This window comes from Paroedura picta, chromosome 9, assembly GCF_049243985.1.
Source record: "Paroedura picta isolate Pp20150507F chromosome 9, Ppicta_v3.0, whole genome shotgun sequence".
Classification (NCBI taxonomy): Eukaryota; Metazoa; Chordata; class Lepidosauria; order Squamata; family Gekkonidae; genus Paroedura; species Paroedura picta.
The window spans coordinates 77939054-77966451 of NC_135377.1; the positions used below are offsets into that span (position 1 = coordinate 77939054).

At 45.7% G+C, this 27398-nt stretch overlaps 1 protein-coding gene across 10 annotated transcripts in view; it reads right to left on the minus strand.

Moving 5' to 3' along the window:
- CDH18 (cadherin 18) overlaps positions 1–27398 on the minus strand; it is a 902365-nt gene that overhangs the window by 402270 nt on the left and 472697 nt on the right. For 5 of the 10 annotated variants that reach the window (XM_077353388.1, XM_077353377.1, XM_077353379.1 and 2 more), the window contains one exon: positions 20303–20471. The exons of 4 other annotated variants lie outside the window; for them this stretch is intronic. The gene's annotated coding sequence lies outside the window, so the exon portion shown is untranslated. Of the gene's footprint in view, positions 1–11418; positions 11483–20302; positions 20472–27398 lie in introns of all 10 variants that reach the window. One more of the 10 variants, XM_077353384.1, reaches the window with a different exon arrangement.

Genomic DNA, 27398 nt, shown 5'->3' on the forward strand with positions numbered 1-27398 from the left:
TTAAGGACTGGAGATGTCCCGGAGAACTGGAAGAGAGCAAATGTTATTCCGATCTTCAAAAAAGGGAGGAAAGATGACCTGGGAAACTACAGACCAGTGAGTCTGACCTCTGTTGTGGGGAAGATAATGGAGCAGATATTAAAGGGAGCGATCTGCAAACATCTGGAGGACAATTTGGTGATCCAAGGAAGTCAACATGGATTTGTCTCCAACAGGTCCTGTCCGATCAACCTGGTTTCCTTTTTTGACCAAGTAACAGGTTTGCTGGATTGTGGAAATTCAGTAGATGTCGTTTACTTGGATTTTAGTAAAGCTTTTGATAAAGTTCCCCATGATGTTCTGATGGATAAGTTGAAGGACTGCAATCTGGATTTTCAGATAGTTAGGTGGATAGGGAATTGGTTAGAGAACCGCACTCAAAGAGTTGTTGTCAATTGTGTTTCATCAGACTGGAGAGAGGTGAGTAGCGGGGTACCTCAGGGCTCGGTGCTCGGCCCGGTACTTTTTAACATATTTATTAATGATCTAGATGAGGGGGTGGAGAGACTACTCATCAAGTTTGCAGATGACACCAAATTGGGAGGACTGGCAAATACTTCAGAACAGTGGTCCGCAACCTTTTCCAGGCTGTGGACCGGAAGCGACGAGGAGGGTGATTCACAGGATAGCTAACCTTTGTTAGCGGCCGGTTCGTGCATGCACGTTTGCGCCATGCGCAGCTCCAAACGCGCACGAGCGGCCCTCCTACATGTGCGGGAGTGCCGTGAATGCGCGTTTGCGGCCGAGCATGGCACAAACATGCATGCACGGCCCGTCGCGGCCCTGCAAAGGCAGGGAGCCGCGGCCCAGTGCCAGGGCCTTCACAGCCCGGCACCGGGCCACAGCCTGGTGGTTGGGGACCACCGCTCCAGAAGATAGAGACAGAGTTCAATGAGATCTGAACACAATGGAAAAATGGGCAAATGAGAACAAGATGCAATTTAATAAATATAAGTGTAAAGTTCTGCATCTGGGTCAGAAAAATGAAAAGCATGCCTACTGGATGGGGGATACACTTCTAGGTAGCACTGTGTGTGAACGAGACCTTGGGGTACTTGTGGATTGTAAGCTAAACATGAGCAGGCAGTGTGATGCAGCAGTAAAAAAGGAAAAAGCCATTTTGGGCTGTATCAACAGGGGCATCACATCAAAATAACAAGATGTCATAGTCCCATTGTATACGGCACTGGTCAGACCACACCTGGAGTACTGTGTGCAGTTCTGGAGGCCTCACTTCAAGAAGGACATAGATAAAATTGAAAGGGTACAGAGGAGAGCGACAAAGATGATCTGGGGCCAAGGGACCAAGCCCTATGAAGATAGGTTGAGGGACTTGGGAATGTTCAGCCCTCTTTAAGTATTTGCAAGGTTGTCACTTGGAGGAGGGCAGGATGCTGTTCCCGTTGGCTGCAGAGGAAAGGACGCGCAGAATTGGGTTTAAACTACAAGTACAACAATATAGGCTAGATACAGGAAAAAAAATTAACGTCAGAGTAGTTCAGCAGTGGTATACGCTGCCTAAGGAGATGGTGAGCTCCCCCTCATTGGCAGTCTTCAAGCAAAGGTTGGATACACACTTTTCTTGGATGCTTTAGGATGATTAGGGCTAATCCTGCGTTGAGCAGGGGGTTGGACTAGATGGCCTGTATGGCCCCTTCCAACTCTATGATTCTATGATTCTATGATTCTATGATTCTATTCTATGATTTTTCCCGCAGAAACAACTGCTGATTTCAGTGAAGTTATCATGGCAGAGTCATATATATACAAATGTGGTTATGTACAACTTGACTGCTTGTCACATGCAGACATAGAGGAAGGGAAAAAACTGCCACTAAAAGGATGAGATGAATAGAATATAGATGACCTTTTGATAAATCTGACTTTTTTTAACTTGCAGTCTTAGAATCATAGAATCATAGAATCATAGAGTTGGAAGGGTCCATACAGGCCATCTAGTCCAACCCCCTGCTCAATGCAGGAGTAACCCTAAGCATCCTAAAGGATCCAAGAAAAGTGTGTATCCAACCTTTGCTTGAAGACTGCCAGTGAGGGGGAGCTCTCCACCTCCTTTGTTATTGTTGTTGTTGTTATGTGCGAAGTCGTGTCCGACCCATCGCGACCCCATGGACAATGATCCTGCTAGCATGAGAAATTAGTGCGATGGTGCGGTAGTTTGAACATCCACCTCCTTAGGCAGCCTATTCCACTGCTGAACTACTCTGACTGTGAAAATTTTTTTCCTGATATCTAGCCTATATCGTTGTACTTGAAGTTTAAACCCATTACTGTGTGTCCTCTCCTCTGCAGCCAACAGAAACAGCATCCTGCCCTCCTCCAAGTGACAACCTTTCAAATACTTAAAGAGGGCTATCATGTCCCCTCTCAACCTCCTTTTCTCCAGGCTGAACATTCCCATGTCCCTCAACCTATCTTCATAGGGCTTGGTCCCTTGGCCCCAGATCATCTTCATCGCTCTCCTCTGTACCCTTTCAATTTTATCGACGTCCTTCTTGAAGTGAGGCCTCCAGAACTGCACACAGTACTCCAAGTGTGGTCTGACCAGTGTCGTATACAATGGGACTATGACATCTTGTGATTTTGATGTGATGCCTCTGTTGATACAGCCCAAAATGGCATTTGCCTTTTTTACCGCTGCATCACACTGCCTGCTCATGTTTAGTTTACAATCCACAAGTACCCCAAGGTCTCGTTCACACACAGTGTTACCTAGAAGCGTATCCCCATCCAGTAGGCATGCTTTTCATTTTTCTGACCCAGATGCAGAACTTTACACTTATCTTTATTAAATTGCATCTTGTTCTTATTTGCCCATTTTTCCATTGTGTTCAGATCTCGTTGAACTCTGTCTCAATCTTCCAGAGTATTTGCCAGTCCTCCCAATTTGGTGTCATCTGCAAACTTGATGAGTAGTCCCTCCACCCCCTCATCTAGATCATTAATAAATATGTTAAAAAGTACCGGGCCAAGCACCGAGCCCTGAGGTACCCCGCTACTCACCTCTCTCCAGTCTGATGAAACACCACTGACAACAACTCTTTGAGTGCGGCTCTTTGCTCTCTTCCAGTCCTCCGGGACATCTCCAGTCCTTAAAGAGGTTCTGAAGATGATGGACAAGGGCTGTGCAAGTTCTCTGGAAAGTTCTTTGAGTACTCTTGGGTGCATTTCATCCGGACCAGGGGATTTGAACTCATCCAGTGAAGCTAAATGCCTCTCGACAACCTCTCTATCCATGTTAACCTGCCACCCAGACACTGTCCTTTGGCTATGGCCATCTCTAGATGTGCCTAAACACTTTGACCTGTGGGGAAAAACAGATGTAAAATAGGCACTAAGCCTTTCTGCTTTCTCTGCATCTTCCGTTAGAGTTTGTCCATCCGCACCCAACAGTGGGACCAACCCTTGCGAGTGTCTGAATGGGAGTGACTCACAAAAGTTTCTCTACTACGAAAAATGTTCTCAGTCTTTAAGGTGCTCCTGGACCCCTGCTCATTTCTCCTGCTGCAAACAAACTGACAGGGCCGCCCCGTTAGTCTTAAGCCAGACAGACCTATAAGAATCTTCTCTTAAGCACATCAAACAGCCCTGACTACTCTATTCTGAGCTGTTGCAACCAAGGCCTAACCTCAAGGAAAAGTTGATGGAGACACACTAGTTACCGAGCAGATAATAATTTATTTTTATTTTTAATCGATTTTATATACAGTATTTGCCAGCGTATAAGACGACTCCCCAACATTTCGACTCAAAATATAGAGTTTGTTATTTACTCGATGTATAAGACTACCCCCTCTTCTGCACACCTTCCACACACCAAATAAAACGTAAAAGAGCATCAGAAGGGGGGGGAGAGAAAGAGAGAGAGCCATAAAAAAAGAAAAGAAAGCAAGAAAGTATGTTCAGATTAGTGATTACCTCCCTTCCCCCAAAAAAGGCGAGAGGAGAGGGGTAGCTCTCTCTCTCTCTCTCAGAGGCTGTGCATTGAACTGAAACAGCTTCCTCTGCTTATTTAACTGCAAACAAAGAGGGAGCGAGCAAACAAGTGGAGGGCAGAGCAAGGAGTAGCATTCCCTGCGCGCCAAGCTTTCAGGCCCCAGCACCAGGCTGGCCGCATTTGGTCTCTTCCTGAATGGGGGTGGCTTCAAAACACCAGAAACTACGAAAGGGAAAGGGAGGGGGAGCAGAGGCTGGCACCTCCCCCCCCCCCAGCATCCTCCTCCTTCTCTACTTCTTTGCCACTCGCTTGCTGGCTGGCCCCTCGAGAGCTCTCTCTCCCCCTCCCGCTTCAGAGTATTTTGTGGGAGGGAGGGCCCGTCGCTGCTGTGGTGAGGTGGGGCGTGCACGCAGGCACAAGTTTGGCGGGCCCAGCAAGTTCCGAGCCGGGAGGAGTTCACAAGACAGCAGCAGAGTTGGTGAGCCCAGTCGGGGGGGGCACCTCCGCGGCCACCTCTGCCTCGGCGTCCCTTAATTCTGGTCACCTTACACTATGGGCACCGGGCGAGCATCGGGAGGCCACTATGGGCAGCTCTGTCTATCCCAACTGAAGTGCACCCGGCGTATAGGACGACCCCCCCACTTGGAGGCATGTTTTTCAGGGGGGGAAAGTCTTCTTATACACCGGCAAATACGGTACCACCACTGCCAACATTGATTTAACCATCTCCACACTATTTATTTATCACATGGTGTGCGTTGCCAGGATATCCGAGGATGGTCTGGCAGCCAAGCAAAGAGGATCCAGGGGTGGTGTGCCATTTCCAGTCTCTGCACCATGACCCCGGTGTTCCTTGGAGGTCTCCCATTCAGACACTCGCAAGGGTTGGTGCCACGTAGCATCTAAGATCTGACAGGATCGGGTTTGCCTAACTATCCAGGTCAGGGTTACAATCCTTGCAAAAAGATAAGAGTTGATGGTCAATGTTCTCATTAACCAAAGCAATCCTTATGGCTGCTCCATAAAGAATGGTGAAGGGAAATTTTTAGATTGCTGTTTCAAGAACTCATGTATATGAGAAGAGCCATGCTAGGTCCATCCCTAAGTAACCGCATAGAATGGAAGTTTCTTTATTAAAAAAATGAAAGCACCTACAAGGAAGGCACAGTCAGGACTGAGGTCCAAAGCATGATACAAGCAGTTCAAAGGAGTAAAAAATATTGGAGTCAATCACTTGACCATCTGGGATAGGAGGTCTGGGAAACTACAGGGCAATAAAAGGGGAGGAATTTGGAAGGAGGATAGGGAGTCATAAAACATAGGCAGGAAACAACCTTGGGGGGTCAAACCAAAACATCTGTGTTACATCATGGCAAGACAGGTCAAAGTAACACCTTAGCTGTTAGCAGGCAATGAAATCAAATCATGGAAACAGAATAAAATCATGGCAGAAAACCTGGGTATTCTGACAGCTAAGGAAAGATTTGCATCCAGTAGCTCTTTCCACTGACAAACCATCCAATCCAATCCACAGTTTAGACAGAGAAAGATTAATGTCATTCATGTCTTCATAGGTACCCCATTAAAAATACTGATACCAAAAAAGCTGCCGCCATCCACTCGACCTCGCATTGGTCACTCTCAGGGCAAGCGAGAAACTCGCCTATCTATTTCCACTTGCGTTCTGTTGATGCCCCCAATTAGTTGCAGGTTTCTTTTCCCTTCTAGAAGCAATTTCAGCATCCTCTGCTCCACATTTACTCAAATACAAGTCCTACAGTTTGAAGGGCATTTACTTCCATGTAAGTATGCTTAGGCCGTAGCCTTGGGCAAGGAACAGAGTCCGTTCTTATACTTAGCAAGGAGGGAAAATACCCTTTTCCCTTCAGTCTTTGTCATTACTTTTGGCAGTAGTTGCTTGCAGATAATCTGCAATGACAAGGGAATATATAGCTTCTGTTTAGTATTCACTTATTTGCTACCAGAATACAATATAAGATTAGATGTCCCCAAAAATCGCCATCTATTTTTGAGACATCACGGGGCACTTAAGCACAATATTTCGGAAACTGAGCCATAAGACTGCTCCAAAAGCAACAAGGCTTCTCAATATCAAATTCCATCACCAGAAGCTGAAGCACTATAGTTGACCTTTCTACAAATTAAGCCAGGTGTAGTTATGGGGGAGGGGGGGGGTCAAGTTCTGTTTTATCTAGAAGACAACACCGCACATAGCCCAGCCTTGTTTGTTTAGGTTCCCATGGAAATTAAACGAAGGCTTCATTCCACAGTCCCATCATTTCCATTTGCTCCACATTAATAATAAAACAAAGGTTAGCTATCCTGTGAATTACTTTGCCTTCACATCTCCATGGCAATCAAAGGGAGTAAATGCTGGTTTGAAAGCATCTTAATGTTTCGAAGACACCTCTTCTTATACAGGTTCAGGCATTACCATCAGGAACACGAAGAACATTCTTAGATGCAACTGTTAATAGAATCAATGGAAATTATCTGTGTAAAGGTGACTGGTAACAAATTATGAATTGCAAGCATTACAAAATTGCAAGTATTCCTTCTGTAGGTCTGGATTAACCTGCATGCTGGTAGAGAACAGAGCCTAAACCAGGAGTGGCCAAACTGTGGCTCTCCAGATGTCTGTGGACTACAATTACCATGATGCCCTGTTGGCACATGCTGTCAGGGGCTCGTGATAATGTAGTCCATGGACATCTGGAGAGCCACAGTTTGGCCACCTCTGGCGTAAACCAAACTGATGTTCTTGGAATAAAGTGAAATCAACCAACGCCATTAGGAATATAGGTTCACCATCAATTTTATGTTAAACCAAAGTTTGTGCAATGGCATCCCTTACAGAAAGCTACTGAAGACAGGGGAAAGGAAACAGAGGAAGATGTTGGTTTACCTGGTAAACTTTACCAGTTCCATATAGCTCGACCGTTATGCGGCCATATAACACTGCCTTATTCAGAGAGTCTGCTGACCTTAGTACTGTCCTCAACGACTTGCAGTGGATCTCCAAGATTCCAACACCAACTACTGAAGATCCTTTAAGGCAGGGGTAGTCAACCTGTGGTCCTCCAGATGTCCATGGACTACAATTCCCATGAGCCCCTGCCAGCTGGCAGGGGCTCATGGGAATTGTAGTCCATGGACATCTGGAGGACCACAGGTTGACTACCCCTGCTTTAAGGGTACATACCAGAGGCTGAAACTGACCATCTGAATGCAATGTAAGCACTCCAGCATGAAGCCAGGATCCCTTTTTCTTTGGTAGCTCACTGGTAAATCCTAGACCAGGACAGCTATGTTCCTCATTTTCCCCACAATCCCTATTTTTGCTTGCTGCATCTTCAGTTCTATCACTGGTTGAGCACTTTGGCTTGTGAGCTCTTTAGCTCAACTAAACAGTGTGTCTGGTTCTGTTCCAGCAACTACATTCTTGCTTTGATCCTGCCTAAGACTTTCATTTATGGTTGAGAGCCAGTTTGGTGTAGTGGCTAAGAGCAGTAGCTTCTAATCTAGAGAGCCAGGTTTGATTCCCCACTCCTTTTCCACATTCAGCCGCCACCTGGGTGACCTTGGATCACTCTCAGAGCTCTCTCAGCCGCACCTACCTCACAGGGTGTCTACTGTGGGGAGTGGAAGGCGACTCCTTCAGGCAGTAAAACGTGGGGTCCAAAAAACCATCTCTTCCCGTTGTGTGGAGCTGCCTGTGGCCAAGGACCACCAGTCCATCATACAGTCTGCTCCTCTGAAGAGCAATAAGTCTTCCCCACTGCTACACAGACACGGTCCCAAGGACTGCCAGTCCTGCTTTATAATTTGCTTATTGGAATATTTTAACATTTTGATGACAGAACTTGTTATGTGGAAACATCTTACACAGGCAAACCACAGAGGGGAAGGCAAGATTCTGGCTAACCCAGGCAAGCTGCCAAAAGTGGATATGGGGGGAGCCTTGTGGGGGGATACAAAGGGAGACAAAATAACATCAGAGTCCAGGAGCACCTTTAAGACCAACAAAGATTTATTCAAGGAATGAGCTTTCGAGTGCAAGCACTCTTCCTCAGACAAAGAGAGTGATGGGATAAGGAAGCAGAAAGAACAAGCATCCTCTGAGGAGAGCCAGCATGATGTAGTACCCTCAGCTCCAGTGGCTGCCAGAGGGTCGTACTGTACTGTATGAGACATGTTGGGCATCCAACACTGGATGCGTAGCCATTCCCACCTCCCCCAACACTGGATGCGTAGCCATTCCCACCTCCCCCAACACTGGATGCGTAGCCATTCCCACCTCCCCCAACACTGGATGCGTAGCCATTCCCACCTCCCCCAACACTGGATGCGTGGCCATTCCCACCTCCCCCAACACTGGATGCGTGGCCATTCCCACCTCCCAACACTGGATGCGTGGCCATTCCCACCTCCCCCAACACTGGATGCGTGGCCATTCCCACCTCCCCCAACACTGGATGCGTGGCCATTCCCACCTCCCCCAACACTGGATGCGTGGCCATTCCCACCTCCCCCAACACTGGATGCGTGGCCATTCCCACCTCCCCCAACACTGGATGCGTAGCCATTCCCACCTCCCCCAACACTGGATGCGTGGCCATTCCCACCTCCCCCAACACTGGATGCGTGGCCATTCCCACCTCCCCCAACACTGGATGCGTAGCCATTCCCACCTCCCCCAACACTGGATGCGTGGCCATTCCCACCTCCCCCAACACTGGATGCGTAGCCATTCCCACCTCCCCCAACACTGGATGCGTGGCCATTCCCACCTCCCCCAACACTGGATGCGTGGCCATTCCCACCTCCCCCAACACTGGATGCGTAGCCATTCCCACCTCCCCCAACACTGGATGCGTGGCCATTCCCACCTCCCCCAACACTGGATGCGTGGCCATTCCCACCTCCCAACACTGGATGCGTGGCCATTCCCACCTCCCCCAACACTGGATGCGTGGCCATTCCCACCTCCCCCAACACTGGATGCGTGGCCATTCCCACCTCCCCCAACACTGGATGCGTGGCCATTCCCACCTCCCCCAACACTGGATGCGTAGCCATTCCCACCTCCTCCACTTTCCCCCTGCTCCTCCTCACCCAAGCAAGGAGCCCCATGAGAGAGGGCCGTGCACAAGAAGAGGAGGCATTTTAAACAGTGCGGGAGGAGTAGGTCTGCATGGGAAGAACAGACCAGCTTCTGGACAGACAGAGAGCCAGCCTGGGCCTGAACAGTCTTTGCACAACACAACCCCTGACTTCTGGAACAGGGTGTGCGAACATCCAGCCACAGCCTACCTTTGCGAAAGAAGGTTGACCAAGGCTGGTTAGAACCGGGAATTCAAGGAGTCTTGGGAAACTCCAGACCACAATACAGGGGTCATCAGAAGGACATCCGAATGGACATGCATACGGAGGAAATAGAATCTCCGCCCCACCCTGTCATTGCTAAGAAACAACTCCGATGCGCGGGGTTGTGCCCGCGCATCGGGCTGCGCCCACAGGCTGCGCCCGCATGGGCCACGCATGCGCGATGCGCGGCCCGGCCCTGATTCCCTCTCCCCACCCTCCCGCAGTAAGAAGCTTCCCGGGCCGCAAGCTTGCGGCCTGGGAAGTTTTTTACTGCGGGGAGGGGGCGGGGAGAGGGAGCCGGCCCGCAGGTTGGGGACCACTGGTATAGGGTATAAATTCAATATGTAATTCTGTGCAGATCAAGCTGTTGGCTATGCTGACATGCTCCCATATTATATAATATTGTAGCCAGTCCTATAATCTTAAATGAAGAGAAGAGGGTTTTTAAGATTGAAACGGGGAGCTGAAGTGTTCCTCCGCAGTGCCTCCCAACCCACACACAGAGCTTCTTCTTCTACGCGACGGCAGCAAGACTAGAATTGGCCAAGAAATGGAAAACGCAAGAACGACCCTCGACAGAAGACTGGCTGAATAAACTAGCTGATTTTGCCAAGATGGCCAAACTGACACTATTAGTTAACAGAAGAATAGAAGAGGCCTTTCAAGAACAATGGGGCCCTTACCTGAACTATTTAAGGAAACAATACAAAGGGGATTAAAACGGGGAACTAAGTGTATCAAATGAAGAGCATAACCCTCCCTTTCTGTATTAATAATGTAGATTGCATGTATTTCACTGTTTTTAACTCTGGATAATAAAAATAAAAATTCTCCATATTAAATGCCTTCAATATGATTCAGGAGAACTTGGTGTGCGACCCTTTGGTTCCAGTTTGATAAATGGAGTTTAGATACTCCGGCTGGAATGGGGCCCTTTACATCTACTCTTTGCTTACTCCCTAGTATTGATGCTTAAGGATCGTAGGCTTTATCCATCTGTTTTTGTGCTACCCAAGGAATCCTACTGCCAAGCAGGCCAACTGTGCGCCCCACTTTTAAATTTAGAACTCCACCACAGAAAGTGCTATTCACTGGTTGTTGCCAAGGCGCCGGTACTCTCACATATCCCAAAAAACTCGGACATCGCTAGTGACCCGTTACACAGTCTTCTGAGGAACATCCTCCTTGTCTTTGTGTCATGGTTATCCTCCTGCTGTAATACGAGCCTCCCCTTCTATGAAAACCTTGACACCAGTTCAACTCCCACAGAGACTTGTTCAGCCAGATATCGAGTGTGCCGTCTTCCTGTTCTCCTCATTTGTCTAGTGCACCTCAGCCTCCCCCTTCGCCTCTTCCACCTCCTCCTCAGACAGACTCCGTCACTCCCCTGGGGATCAAACCAGGGGGAAGAAAGTTCAACGCAGCTCAAGCTTCTTCTTTCTTCCCATTCAGATTTCAAATCTCCCACAATTTGACTGTTACAAACTTGTGAACCAAAAGTTAAGTAAAACAAATACCCAAATACACTTTTTTGTAATATCTGTAAAATAACTCCAGCATAGTGGGCAGTACAGATTCCTAAGACAGTAAGAAGGAGAAATGCAGAGAGGGGCAATCTAACCCGTGCCCTGTTTAGACTCACCAACTGAGCTTTTCCCTGAGTGGAGAAAAAGGCCAATCTGATGATAAAGATCTCACCATGGCCTCCCATTTATTCTGTCACATCTAACTACATCTAACTGGACTTCTGCAAAGCACTCTACATGAGTCAATTCAAAAATTCCATCTAGTCCAAAATGCAACAGTTTTGTTCCTGGGACCTACTCCTATCCGGACCTCCCTGATAAGATGTAAGATCCACGGGCCACGTTCTAACTAGGGATGTGTAATTTGGTTCCATTTAGCCAAATAAACAAACAAAACAAAACTCCAAATCAATGCTGATGGTGCGGGAGAGCATCCCCAAATCTTTGCCATAATATTTCAATTCGGGGGTGGGGGTGGGGGCGGGTTTGAACTAGCCCTCCTCACACTACCTGACAAACAGCTGATCTCTTGGAGAGGCTTCTCTCTGCAGGCTCTGGAGGCATTTAAACGTATCTAGAAGAGAAGGAAGAAGAAGAGTTTGTTCTTATATACCGCTTTTCTCTAACCAAAGGAGTCTCAAAGTGGCTTCCAATTGTTTTCCTTTTCTTCTCCTCACAACAGACACCCTGTGGGGTGGGTGAGGCTGAGGGAGCCCTGTTATTTCTGCTTGTTTAGAACAGTTTTCTCAGTACCATGGCGAGCCCAACGTCACCCAGCTGGCTGCATGTGCAGAATCAGGCCTGATTAGAAGTCTGCAGTCCTAACCACTACACCAAACTGGCTCTCTAGGTTTAGGTCCCTTTACATGTTCCTGAGCTTTCAGGACCTAGGTTTAGGGACCTAAACCTAGGGCCATTTCGCACGGGGATCTTTGTTGCAAATTGTTTGCGGAATGAAAAATCGCCATTTAAAATAGTGGAATTCGTCGTTTTGCACACCTGGCTTTGTAGTGGAATCAGTTGCGTTTTTTAGCGTTTCCCACAGGCTTCCGGTCTCGGCAGAAATCGCTAGAAAGGAAGCGCTATTGCCAAGCTCGTCCCGCCCCTGGCCGTCAAGCAGCCAATGGGCAGCCGTTAGCATGCTCCCAAACAGCCGCTTTCCCTTTAAGGAAGGTTTTTTAAAAAAAAAACAGACCCATAGCAACGAATCTGTGTAGATTCGTTGCTACGGAGAGACCCATCCAGCTGCCTAATGTGAGCTATCGTTTGATTGTATGATCGTTTGCACGCTGCCTCGAGTGATAAAAAAAAATTCCCCCCCCCCCCTTCTCACGGGCTCGATTTTCGGCTGAATTTATGTGTAAAAAATAAAGGGACTTTATTTCAGCAAACGGGCTTTTAAGTGGTTTGTGCTTAGTGACTAAAGGTGAAGGACTGAAGCCAGGGAAGCCTCTAAACAGAAAGAGGCTCGCCGGTGCGTTTATCCCCGCTCGCTCCGAGAAAAAAAAATGGCGATCGCTTCGCCGGAAGTTTGGAGGAGAGATCCAGGGGGAGGGACTTTGAAGAACCAGCTACAATGGTAACGCACAGGTCTTTAGCGCTAGTGTTGCAGATTGGTTGCAGGAGTGTATCGCTATCCGGAGGGTGAATCCACTTTTCTGGATTCCCCTGAAAGCGCCACAACGAAGCGCTTTTGGCGGGTCGGTTTCAGGATTGTTGCAGATTCTCTACGACGTCGTGGGTTATGGCAAATTAGTAGCGTTTCCAATTAGCAACCATTGTGCTATTTTGAAGCCGTGCGAAATGGCCCCTAGATTCAGCTTTTGCGGAATCCCAAACCCTATACCAATACTGGGATTCAGGTACTTTGAGATATACCAAACCTGTTTAAATAAGCCGGGGTGTGTGTCTCTATGTGTCTCTGTATGTGTGTGCCCAGATCCCAAATTCTAACTCCCAAAAAGGCCAAATTAACCCTCACATGCCACCTTGTGGCTGCCCAGAGCCATCCTCCATAAAATCTAACATATCTCATCCTTCCAGCCATTATGAGCAACCTACACAGGCCACCATTTTAACCTACCTTTTCGTTGCTAATACTGAGTGAATAATTATTATGTTTTAGCAGCTGTGTCTTAATTGGTATATGGCTTGTTTAGGGTGTTTTAAAAATTATATTGTAATTTTCTTTATGCAGAATCAGACTGTCTGGAAATACCAGAAATAAACACACAAATATTACCTGTTTGAACTGATAGTGTAAGAAGTATGACAAAATAAATGTGTCACTTGAACAAAACCATGCACTACTTCCAAATTTAAGTTTCTTTAAGAGTACTGTTGAGAACTTGTCTGTAAAGAGAGCTCTTGCTATTCAGAATCTCTTATTCATTCAAGAGTGTCGGTTCAAGAGGCTTTTAGTCTACACAGAGAAAAAAAATTGATTTCACTGGATAATAATGTAAATACTTTTCAAAACAGATGGGGAATAGAACAGGAATACTTCTCTCCTGAAAGGGAAAATGGAAATGGATTCAAAATGATAGTTCTACAAATAAAATATTATGAAGGTTAAAGGAGAATGTTTTGAAAAATTGATATTAATAGTGATTGACTGCTCCTTGGCAAACATATATTTATAATCGGTTGTTCTCATTACAACTGATCTCATCTCGGAAGCAAGTGCAGGTTGGCCCTGATTAGTACTTGCATGAGAGACCACCAAGGGGGCTGGCTATGGTAAACCACCGCCAGTTGTCTCTTGCCAACTCTTTCAATGTGGTGACCTATAAGTCCCAATATACTCAGTATGGGAACCCATTCAAGGCTGGCCCAAGGTTGATTTTTAATGTTCTAGGCAAACTATGACTTTGGCACTGATCTATTTCAGCATTCCCTTTCAATAGTGGCTAACCAGAAGATGTTGAGAAACCAAAAAACACTGCAAAAAGGGTCCACTACTCCTACTGGGAAAACCTACTAGGAAAACCAAGCAAGTGGCATTCCAATGAACACAGTCTTTGCATATCGAGGTTGAAATTCCAGCCTCTGCCTAGCTCCTTCTCTACTACTCCCTCTAATCCCCACTAAGATTTGAAGAAACCTACTTTAGTAGCCACCAGATCATGTATTACTTGATCAGCACATATATGCAGTGAAGAAAAACACTATCTAATGCATGACCTTGAAGTGAACAATAGGGAGGGCAGAGGTGGACATTAGGGAGGGCTGACTTGTGACCCACAGAGGCTTTGGGACCCACTTTTGAGTCCTGACCCACAGGCTGGAGAACATTACCCTAGAGCAGGGGTAATCAACCTGTGGTCCTCCAGATGTTCATGGACTACAATTCATGGAATTGTAGTCCATGAACATCTGGAGAACCACAGGTTGACTACCGCTGCCCTAGAGCACTGCTGTAAGTCAACTGTAACTTGAGGGCACTTTCTACCAACCTCTGTTGAAAATGTGATGCCCCCTGCTCACTCGACTATTTTTTTTTGTGGGGTGCTGGGGAGAAATGTTTTATTTTTGTATTATAATAATGTGATGGGCAACTACCTTCCTGGCTTAATTCGAAAAAAGTTTCTTTCCTAGCATCCTAAACAGCATTCAGAGAGCTCTGGGCCTAAACTCTCCCATTTGTGACTCATCTGCAATTTGGGGAAGAAATATCAACAAACCCAAGTAGAAGTCTTGCTGGTATATGCTGGAGTTGATATGGAGGTGATTTCAATCTAGTCATTGGCCACAACACAAAGAATCCTTCTAGGAAAGCATCGACCCTTCTGCCACAACCCTCTGATTTATCACACTTAGCTTTTTAAAAGATCGCTCTGTTACAAAAGCAATTGGTCAGATAACATGGTGTTTGAGAAATTCATGAAAAAAAATGCCTAGGATGTGTTTTGCTGTTTAATTGTGGGAGTGAATCTCTCTTCCTTCAGCGGAATATTGCCACAGAATGTCAGACTTTGCTCTAACAACAAAACATACAGGTTATGTCCTGCATTAGGATGCTCATTCAAGTGAAAATTGTTTGGAAACCCTCACTAGTTAACATTCTAAGAGAAGAGTTGCATGACAATATGTGAACCTCTGTGCTTTGATGAAGCAAAATTAGAAGGAATACGAAGTCAAACTTGCATGCCACCTTGCCACCAAACTTGCATGCCACCCAAATTGCATGCCACCTGTTTCTCCAGGATATCCAAAAGCAGCCATCAATCCAAAGCAAACCATTAAATACCATAATTATGCCGTTCCTTTCAGATATTATTATTATTATTTAATTTTTAGACCGCCCTTCTCCCAATAGGTCTCAGGGCGGTTTACAACATAAATAGTTAAAACACAATAAAATCCCCATAAATTCCCGCAATAGCGAGCTGCCAGCCACCTCTCTTCAAGCCATCGCACCTCATTCCACTATTGACAGCTGTCCTATTCCACGGCGCATTCGTCCACATAAGTCCCATGAGCCCAAGAAAGGAGACACTAAGCTTCCTGTTTTCACCAGCTGAAAAGATGCTCAGATCCATCTCAGGCTGTGTCAAAAATAGAGACCTGATGTGTGAGTCCCCTCCGAATCTAGAGAGCAGTGGAGTCGTTAGGGAATCATTAGGAAGTAGGCTTTATGGGGACCTTTCTGTAAAATGGTCACATGTACGTCAAATGCAAATCAACATTCTGCTTTTGAGCGCCCCTCCGCAGGGGACCAGATCTCGCCCCTCCACCCCTGCATCCCCCACCAGTTGCCAGGAAGAACTTAGCAACCTTATGAGACCCAGGTGAGAATCCTCCCTCTGCTATGGAAGGCAGTCCTACTGTCTGGGCTTACCCTCTCACAAGGGGTCCTGGTGACCATAAAACGGAGGAGAGGAGAATGATATAAGCCGATTTGGCTCCTTAGTGGGGAAAAAAGTAGGATATAAGTTGTGTATCAATAAATAGAACCCTTTACTCAAAATATTCCTTCTGTGTAGCTGGAGAAATTCCTTGTGCCATTCCCCCACCCCCCACCCCATCTTTAGACTATTTTAAAATGTTGCCTTTACACTGTTTGCATGCACACTGCTGTTAAATGGCACACGAGTGACCAAAAAAAGGACACAAAAGTACCATTTTAAAGTAAGGAACTGTACTAATAAAAATGGGTGAAATGCAGAAGCTCCCAAGATGCAAACAAGTGTGGCCCCCTGGGAGGAACAGGCATTTCAAGCCCACCTTGTTCCTCCCTCCCTCCCTCTCTCTGTGCTGGAGCTGCCCCAAATCGAATGAGCCGAGGTTCTTATCCCAAAAAGACCAGGACAGCAACTGGTAATCAGGATTCTGAAAACCTTCATTACCTACACATATATACATTCTAGAGAGCAGATATCATGGGGAACAATCTACAAGCAGGCACACAAAGACAGAGAACAAAAAAGGTCCTTACTGGCTAAACAGGAAGGGTGGGCTATAAAAATAAAGTATTAGTATTATCTTTACTTACAAAGTGCTGTCAAGGAACTGCCCCCAGGGAAGTGGGGGGGGGGGCAGCAGCAGCACCTGTGCTCCAGGAGTGTTTGTGGAGGAAGGGGCCAAGGCCAATGGGGAAAACTGAGTTGCAGGCGCACGGATCAGCGGAGTGGGCTGGGGGCCAGAAGAGGAGCGGAAGGGATGGGGGTTTGACAGCTTGGGTGGCAAAACGGCCACAAAGGTGACAGTTACTTAGATAAAGATGGTGGCTGAACAGGAAATGGTGAACAAGCAGAGAGGGCGGGACAGTGCTCAAGAGACTGTAGCGTGTTCTCCCCCCCCCCCATGTGTTTCTAGCCCTGGCTGCTTGCTCACCCCTGGGACGCACGATAGAGGGTGGGAAATCCACTTTCCTGGATTGACCACTTCACGCTTTAAAAACGGCCACATTGCGAAACAGCCTCCGAATGTTGTCCACGTCATTTGTAGGGGGCTCAATAAGCCGACAACATTATGTGGCTGTTATGCAAAAAAATCCCTTGTGTTAAAATTGTATAAGTAATGACTTGTCCAGATATTACATGTGCAATGTGCTTAACAATGTGCAATTCCCCTGGTCCAGAGCACATGATAGCAGGACAGATGACAGATGCAGACCTGAATCCTGAGCAGGGCATGAACAACTGGCTTAATTATTACACACCCTGTTCCTCACATGCAAGCACAAACCAGCAATATAGATGAATACAGACTAGGAATGGCTGAGCGATGCAGAAGCAAGCAGGACGTGGACTGTCTGTGTGCTTGGTTTTATGGATGTTATGATTATATTCAGAGACCATTCATAAAATTGATAGATATTTGCAGTGCCTAGTGTATTTTGCTATCATATTTCTGCAATGCATCATGTAGCAGATCACAAGTTCAATACTTTCTATCCTGCTCCTCTCTTCCCACCTTGCACAGCAATTCACCAAGTCCCTCCTAGTATCTCCACTTGTGCCATCAGAAATGTTACAGTCCAGAAGAAAAAGGTCAAAGAGCTGACACTATTTCTTTTCTCTCTCTATCAACATTTGCTCTACTTATTCTTATGGTACAAAATCATTCTAAGTAAACTCATTATATTACTAACTAGTAAAAAAGCCTGCTGCAGTCCGGAATGCAATGGGTGCTAGCGGGGAGTAGAAGAAGAAGAAGAGTTGGTTCTTATATGCCGCTTTTCCTTACCCGAAGGAGGCTCAAAGCGGCTTACATTCGCCTTCCCAGACAGGCAGAAAGGCAGAAAGGCAGACAGAAAGGCGGAAGGAAGGAAGGAAGGAAGGAAGGAAGGAAGGAAGGAAGGAAGGAGGGAGGGAGGGAGGGGAGGGAGGGAGGGAGGGAGGAAGGGAAGGAAGGAAGGGCAGCCTCCCCCCTCCCCCACGGCCTTTCCTGTCAGTTTGCAATGACCCAGCTCCCAGCCCTGGTGCCATTTTAAAATGACAGGAAAGGTCGGGGAAGAACGGAGGTTTCTCTCCCCCCACCCACCCTTTCCTGTCATTTTTTTTTGGGGGGGGGGAGGCTTCCCAGCCAAAGGGGGAAGGGAAATCCCCCTCCCTCCTGCTGACTCCGATTTGGGTGCACAGGCAGTGGGAGGGCTTCCCGGCCCAATGGGAATGGAGGCCCCCATACCCAGGGCACTTACATGTGTCCTGGGGAGCGTCCCCGGGCAAACTGCCAGCAATGCCGGCAGAGAGCCCCTGGCTGGGTGGGTGGGCAGACTGGATGTGGCCTGTCCGAGACAGGGCCCAATCGGGATGCGTGGACAGGCCACACCCAATCTCCGCCCACTTAACCCTTAGCCTGTTATTTTAACAGCTAACCTGCTGTTAAAGATTATGCAAAGGTTGCCTATGAGATTCAGGATAAAGCACTAAATAGTTAAATGAGTCGCCATTATATGCCGGAACAAGGAAGTTTTTAATCCCGGCTCTAAATAGTTTCTTTGCTTGCAATTCCCAAGCAGAGCACACCACACGCTGGCATCATTGAAGCTTCAAAAGTACCTGCAACACGTACCACCTGCTGACTCCCTGTGATCACAAAACCAAGAGACAACACTTTTGTAAACGTTAAATGAATTCTAGTCCTTGAAGGTCACAAAACAGAAGCCACATAATCACTTTTATTGCGACCAATCAAAATAACATAGCATAGAAGAATTTCCAGGATTCCTCATGAGAATGGCTGCACTAAAGGGATGTGATGGTGGGCAGAGATCTCTCGAGCCACAGTCTTAGGGCTTCTTCATCTTGTGATCCAAGCATGAACACTCCGCATGCAGCCAACAAGACGCGAAAGCTAGAAGAATACTCATGCATTCTATTTTCATTAGAGCAACAGCAGCCATTAGGGTGCAAAACAGACAGAGGAATGGGGCTTATGACCACCAGAACTAGAAAGGACATTTTAATGACTTCAAAAGATGTTCAGCTCTTCTAAACTAACACCCAATTTCCAGAGTGCCACACTGGCTGAACATTTCTACTATTTCCTCACAATAAAACTGATGACCACTAGTGTTAAGTGTTGTTAGAAAAGCAATCTTCGTTCACCTCAAGGCCACTATATCGAAAATACTCAAAAAGCTTCCAGTTGTTTGTTTGTTTTAAATCAGTGGTTGTGTTTGCTCAACAAAGCTACAGATACACAGAGGAAAGAAGTGTATAAAATAAGCAGAAGGGAGAGGCTGTGGCCTAGCGGCAGAGCAGCTGCTTGGCATGCAGAAGTTCTTAGGTTCAATCCCCAGTATCTCCAGTTAAAAAATCTGACAGGAGGTGATGTGAGAGACCCCTGCCGGAGAGCCCCGAGACCCACGGCCCATCTGAGCAGACAATGCTGACTTTGATGGACCTAGCACAGACGCTTGTGCTTTTGAAGAAGTAGGTTCTTTGCCACCCAGTTTTTGGAAGTGTCAAGGATACCTCACAGTATCCTCTGTTTCCTCTACTATTTGCACTAGGGTTGGTTGCAGCGGCATCTGAATCGGCCGTTCCAGGCCGACGCGGCCAAGTTACACACTGGCACCCGCGCCTCCCCTCCCCCCCGGCCGATTTGGACGCCGCCAGGCAGAACCCTAATTTGCATTGTGATCTTGGAGAATGCCCAAAGATATAACCAGAGATTGTTGGTCGACCTCCACATTAAAGCCAATTGACCACCAAAGCCCTCTGGGGATTAGTATTCCTGGAGTCCTGATTAGCACAGCCTTCCACAATTATCCAAAAGGACAAAAAAGAATATTCATTTATTGATAGCAGTTACCAAATAAAGGGGTTAGCAACCATTCATAATCAAAGAGCTAAAACTACATCACAATTCGAACAAGAGATCAACAATTAGCCAGTAAAAGAAATTCCATCTGCGTAGCTGGAACCATTACAACAACAGGATCCTTAATACTCAATGAAGTTTCTACATCCCAAGCCCAGGTTGTTCCAAATCCCATTATCAGAAAGCAGCACACTCGAGGTCTCATGGTAAATATACAAAGGGGGAGCTCCCCATGTAATTGTCATAATGCACTACCATAAATCTGCACATGGTTTGCATCTGGATTAGTGACAGCTATTCGCCTCTTCTGCTTCTCTTTCTGGAAAGCATCTCTAAGAAGTCCGTGAAACGTTTGCCTGCCATACTCATTACATCCTGGTTACTCTAGCATCCCACCTGCCACTCCAAGATGTCCTAAGTGAGAGATGCCATTTTCTTTTTTAAAGACCCATATCTGAGTTGTTAGTAGATAAAGGCAAGTTACACCGTTAATTAATGTCAAATAGTAATGCATCAAAATAGTCACAATGGATAAGACTATAAAATATGTTTCGATTTTGCTTCCACGCTTTGGTCTTCAAGCACCAATGATTTTTGTCTCTCTCCAAGAATCACAGCTTACCGCAATGCCTTTCTTCACTTTCCCTTGGCCGGAGGGTGGATCTGCCAAAAGCTTGCTGAACAACACCTCAAGTCATGAAGATGGTAGTCAACGTATCCAGTTAATTGTGGACCAGGGAATGCATCCTCCCATCAACTGCCAGCTGCGGTAGGGTGTCTTTTCCCTGGAACTGTCAAAAACCACAGTTAATGAGGCGTGGCTTTACCAGCAGTGAGGTTTGTCAGATGTAAGGTTGATGCTTAGTTATTCAAAACCTATATTCTTAATGATCCTGAGTGTGATTGGACTGCTTTTCGATTTGTACCAACAAAGCCACTCATTTTCCCATGCACCCAAGAGTGAACCAAGTATTGGGTCAGTAGCTCTCTTTCTGTCTTTCATTTGTGCATTGAGGTAGGGTGGGAGAATTTGTGCACAAAACTTTTCATTTTTCTAAAAGCATATATTGAGAGAAACAAGAAAATCACAGTATTAAGAGGAGGCTAACATCATCAGCCCTGAGTAATATGGTACTCACGGGTGTAGCTTCCCTTGCTTGTCTACAGAATTTAAAGCTGCCCGATAAGGTGTTGTTAGAGCAACTCCATACAATAGGCAACTTTCAGATAAAGGATCAATGGCCCAGGAACTATTTACATGTGCTGCCAAACAATTAGCTTGGTGCCCTTGGCATAATTACTCTGACAGGAAGTGCCTACATGCAGCCTTGAGATTGATGAATTCCTCGCTTAGCAGAGAAGGAGACCACGGTGGCCATATTGTATTCTGACCTCAAAGAAAACAAAATCATTGCAAGGTGGAGAAAGAAGAGGGGAGAATCAGAAGCTTCCAAGAAAACAAGGACAAGTTCATTTGGCTTCTTGACTCTCCCAGCTCTCCTTGAATGTCAGTTTTGCTTCTGATCTTTCCTAGATCCCTGGAGGTATAATGTGGCTGCCAGGGGAATAGGAACACATGCATGCAGACCGTGATGTAGAGGTTGGACAGTGTGATCAAAGACAGGAAAGATGGTAAGTAAGTGGGTCACCAACATAGATGCAGAGCAGCACCTGAACGCAGCTGGTGGAATTTTTCACAATTTAATGAAACCTCCTTACAGGACAAATAAATCTCACCCGTATAAATCAACCCTGCCACAAATACTGAGTTTCTCAAGGTGCCTACACATGCATGTACTCAACTGCAAGATGATGTCAAGTGTAGATAATTGGGATGGTACAGAATTTGGGGGACTTTCCAAAGGTTTGGAGGCATTTAAGTGAAAGATCACAAACAACAGAACAAAGTTTGAGTCCAGTGGCATCTTTAAGATGAACAACATTTTATTTAAGGTATAAGCTTTCTTATGATGCACAGTATCTGAAGAACACAGCGGTTAACCATGTTGATCTGAAGCGACAGAACCAAGTTTGAGTCCAGTGGCACCTTTTAGATCAACACAGTTTAATCCTGGGTAAATAAACTGTGTTCATCTTAAAGGTGCCATTGATCTTAAATTTAGTTCTGCTGCTTCAGGCCTACACAGCTACCCTCCGAGATCACATTGAGGATGATGGACAAGGAAGAATCATGCATTCTTCAACTTCAAAGCTGATAGGGTTTTGTTTCAAAGAGTTACTGGTCATTTTAGTTTCAAAGGCCTATGGGCTATCTAGGGGCTTTCTACATGCACATCTTCATTTGAATTATCACTGAATTGAAGCTGGTAACTTCCTGCTCACATCCAGTTCCTGAACTCTGGATATAAATTCCTTCTCATATTTTTCTCCTCCCAATTGCAGAGTATAGCTCTGCCTACCAGAGAGAAAAGCTGGATTGCCGAGGGCTTTCCCCCCTTCTCTTACTTTTATATGCTGCTGCCTTCATCTCTGCTCACTGGTCAGTTTCAAGCAGGGGCTGCCTTTTGAAATTGTAAGGCAAGATTCTCAAAGCTGCCTCCACCTGCAGTTTGTCTAAGAAGCAATTATTTTGTTTCACGAGCTCTGCTTAAGTCTTGTGAGAATCAGGGCTCAGTGTGACACTCATACTTTAGCTGTCCCCCCCCCCTTCTTCCTGACATGGGCATTGGTGTGTGTGTGGGGGGGGGGATCCTGCCCAGGGCTGCCCTCTGCCCTTTCCCTCCTTTCCCCATCCTTCAATTCCCTTTTTAAAAAATTTTAACATTAAGGGAATGTGGTGCAATTGGATTCCTGTTCATTTTAAGAACAAAAATAATAAACCATTGTATTTGTTTCTTTAAAAAGAAAACATCAGAGAAACTTTTGTATATGGCTTATAGGCTGCATAAAGCAGACTAAATTGGACAGCTCAGTAAGATGCCACCCTTACAATCAAAACATTGGGGTTCAAAGCCCCCCATTGGTGTTTTTCTTTTCCCCACACAAATTGCCATACCAATGAAGGATCCCCCCCCCCTTTTAAAACAAAAGCCAAAAGAAAAGAAAAAACCTCTGTGTAGGAAGAAATATAGCACCCACAGGTAGCTTTAAACCCACAGTATTATCTTTATGCTAGCATCTTATTGAGTTATTTTCATTCATTTGGTTTATATACTGCCCCTTCCTGTGACGTCCTGGGGCATCTATCCAACCTAGCCTGCTGTTTGAATCCTATGTTTCTCAGTTGTTGTTCTTAAAGAAAAAAAATGCAATCTTTTCTTAGTTCCCCCCCCCCAACAAACACAAATCCAAATGGATCATGTTCCCTTAATTTTTTAAAAAAGAAATGGACCAGAGGGGAAAGCGGGGAAGAGCAGTGATTGATAGATGGCCCCTTTACCATAAACCATTAACACATCCTGTACCATTAGAAAAATGAAGGCTACATTTTCTTTGTATAAGAATACCACCACCTGATAATTGAATTGCACTTTCAGTATTTCTAGCAGCAATCCTTAGAACCATCCGGCCATGGCCAGTCGATATTATCATTCCTCTATGGCAGATGGGGAACAAAGGTCAACAGAATTGCCCCAAGCCATCCCATGAGTTTGAGGCTGCTACGAAACCTGAATCAGCAACTTATCCAAGTTCAGTCATTACATGAGGTTAGCAGCCATTATACTACATTGGCTCCAAGTAATTTATAACCCCCATTTATTTCTGGACTTTCTTCTCAAGTAAGATCTCAATGAGGCCACAGTGGGGTCAATGTAAGGACATGATGTTTCACTACCCCATCACTGAACCAAATCGTGCTGTACTGGTCAAAAAACATAACAGCCCCAATCATACAATTGAACAGTTTTGCATGATATGTAGAATCAGCATTAATGTGTTTGATGTGAGAGTTTAAGAGTGGTGGACTTTAATCCACAGAACTGGACTAGATTCCACACTCCTCCCCATGCAGCCAGCTGGGTAACCTTGGGCTAGTCACAGTTATCTTGGGGATGTTCTTATAGAGCAGTTCTTTCAGAGATCTTTCAACACCACCTACCTCACAGGCTGTGTGTTGTGGGGAGAGGAAGGGAAAGGGAAGCTGCTCTGGGACTCCTTCAGGGAGTGAAAAGCAGGGCATGAAAACAGGGATCATCATCATCATCATCTTACAGCATCCATAAAGTCATCAGTGAGAAAATCGACACCCTCTGCCTACAGCCCAGCACTGCACATTATTTGAAAAGCCTTCAGCTGCAGCTAATGTGAACCCAGCCGTCTTAGTCTGGTAATGGCTTATTTGGGATTTGCGAATCAACAGTCAATATTTGCAAGTCTAACCAGCAAGTCTGCCCCTCCAGAAACCAGTTGAGAAGCAGTAAGCAATTGGGGGGGGGCATCTTCCATAGTACACTAGCCACATAAACAGAATGAGGAAGCAACAAGAATATTTCCATGTCACCCACCAATAACAACAGATGGTACCGGCACCATTCCAAGCAATGTGCCAGCTGTCCTAATAGTGAAATTAGATTACTGCACAATAACATGAATATTCATTAGTATGCTTGGAAGCTGACAACTTCCCCAGCCATGTTAACCATATTTCCTTGATACAAAAAGTGGACAATGAGATGGCAAAAATGGGATGGGGGTTATGTATGCTGAATTAATAAAAGTAAGATGATAAAATAAATTTGTGATAATCAGATTGTCACAGATCTCTTCTGCGCCCAGCCCTGCCTCCGCCGCCTCCTTCTGACACGGCCCCATGGGTAAGTCTCACCCCCAGACTCATTAGCAAGATGTATGGAAGCACTGATGGACTGGCTCAAGCAAACTATCTGAGGCTTAATCCTTCAGACGTCCTGTGGTTTGCTAGGAAAAGGTTCAGGTGAGGAAGTGTGACTGCCTGACCTGGATGGGTTGCAACTGTTGGCTGCATACTCAGGCAGGAACCTGGGCGTGATCTCTGACACCTCCCTCTCCATGGAGGAACAGATCACAAGAGTAGCTTGGCAGGCGTTCTTCCATCTGTGTCCAGCAAAGCTACTAGCACCCTACCTGGCCCCAGAACACCTAGCCACAGCAATATAGGTGATGGTCACCTCTAGGCTAGATTTCTGCCACTCACTCTATGTGGGCCTTCCCTTATCCCTGATCCAGAAACTCCGAGTGGTGCAGAATGCGCCAGCCAGGGTTCCTACAGGAACACTTTGGAGGGCCCACATCCAGCCCATACTCCAACAGCTGCACTGGCTACCACACAAGCCTTTATTAGCATGATAAAAGGGACAACAGAATTAGTAAAACCATTACAGGCATGTAGAAGTCAAAGGACGACAATAAAATTAATAGAACCATTATACTAACATGTAAATTACAGAAATAAACAAGTCTCAACTGTGAAGTTTAACTAAAAAGGTAAAGGTATCCCCTGTGCAAGCACCGGGTCATGCCTGACCCTTGGGGTGATGCCCTCTAGCGTTTTCATGGCAGACTCAATACGGGGTGGTTTGCCAGTGCCTTCCCCAGTCATTACCGTTTACCCCCCCAGCAAGCTGGGTACTCATTTTACCGACCTCAGAAGGATGGAAGGCTGAGTCAACCTTGAGCCGGCTGCTGGGACTGAACTCCCAGCCTCATGGGCAGAGCTTTCAGAGTGCATGCCTGCTGCCTTACCACTCTGTGCCACAAGAGGCTCTGAAGTTTAACTACACACATCCTAATGGCAGCTGACAAAAACATTGCCACCCTCTCAATCAATACAGGGTTCTGGCTATCCATTCTGGCTAGTTAAAAAGGAGGATAAAAATTTGACTCGAATCCCTTCATAAAATGGACGCTACAATAGAATGTGCAAGACAGATTCAATACAATTAAATTCACATGGACAAATTCTACTTTCATAGGGAACGTTATTGAATCTCCCAGTTAGCAAGGCAGAGAGTAAAACATTTAACTTGCTAACAAAAACCCTTCTTCATTGTGGATTAATTAATTGATAAAAATGCGGGGCTGTAGACTCCAGTCTAGGTCAAATTCCTATACTAAGTGGGGAGCATGTTTTATCAGCTACACTAGTTAATTCTTGTAATTTAATATCCAGAATTCTGCACTTGATTTTCCTATAAGAAGACCTGGATGATTCTAAATGTGTGTCCAAAGATATTCCAATGCTTCTGATTTTATGTTTAACCGTTTCTATCCAATTGGATCGGTTTTCTGTGAGCATTAAATATGTAAGGCTTGTTGTTTCCAAACTAAAAAGCAAACAGAACACAATTTTTCACTAGCTACCAGATGAGTACTGAATCAGGCTTAAGGTTCTGGCAATCACCTGGAAGGTCACACGCAGTCTGGGCCCTGAGTATTTGAGAAACCGCCTCTCTACCTATGGCTCCTAGAGAGCACTATGCTCTATATACACCAACAAACTAGTGATGCCTGGCCCCAGGAATGCCAGTCTGTCACCAGCCACATTTAAGTTAAGATGTTTATTGTTTTGTACTCTTTTATGAAAGTTTCCAATGTAAACTGCCCTGAGCTGAAAGGGAAGGCAGTATATGAATGAATGAATGAATGAATGAATGAATGAATGAATGAATGAATGAATGAATGAATGAATGAATGAATGAAATGTTGCACTTTCCTAAGTACCTGTTTCATGCAAAAAGGCTTGATGCATAATCAAGTCCTTGAATATGTGCTTATGGAGAAAGAAAAACGCAAGCTGAAGAACTGTAATGCACATATTTTTAGCCTGTAGACAGGAATCCCCAGTGTGGTACCTATAGATGCCATAGTTCCATCAACAAGTATTTTTAGATAATGGGCTGAACTAGGTAGGGCAAGTCTGATGGACCACTGGAGATGTGACTGTCTAGGTATTCTGATTTTTTGCTTTGGCGGCACCTGGGACCACAGTACTAGGATCCTCACTTTGTGACTGAAGATATGCTGTGGCAGCCCTTTTGTTGCTGGCTCCACCTCCCGTGGCAGCAATTTTATGGCAGTTATTTTGTGGCTGTAAGAATTCCAAAAGGTGCCTGCAGACTCAAAAGGGGTGTAAGCTGTTCAGGGACAGGGACTTTGACAGCAATCTATAAAATCAAAAACAGTCAGATGGGTATGCAGAATGTTTAAAGGCATCCCTAATACCAAAGATGGAAAATGGCCGCAGCCCCTGAACAGGAAAGTCGGGGACAGAAGAACAAGGGGCAGCAGTATTATTCAGGAGCTCTTCGCCTGAAGAGAAATATTATGCTCTCGCCTTAATTTGGGCACTGTTTTTACTTAGTTAAGATTTCAAGAAGTTTTAGGAAGGGACATAAAGGAATATGTTGTGCGGAAGGGCCTTCAAAAGCAGAAGTTATGCCGCAGCATGTCTAAGTTGCCTCACATTAAAGAGCTGAAAGACTCTTCACAGAGGTTTAGCAATCCCAGCAAGAAGCAAAAAAGAAAAAAAATCACCTAAAAATAAAGAATAATGGGCATATAACGGTGGGTTGCCTGAAAGAAAATCTCCAACTCATCACACAGGAGCTTTCAAGGGAAGCTTTAAAACAAAATGGAGGCACTTCAAAATATCTATTCATTTTGCTGTTGAGAAGGCACTAATCTCTCATGCCCGCAGGCAGCAGCTACGTTGTCCTCTGGAAAAGAGCAACGGGAGAGAGGCTGAAGAACTTCACACTGAATAAACCTCAGGATACCAG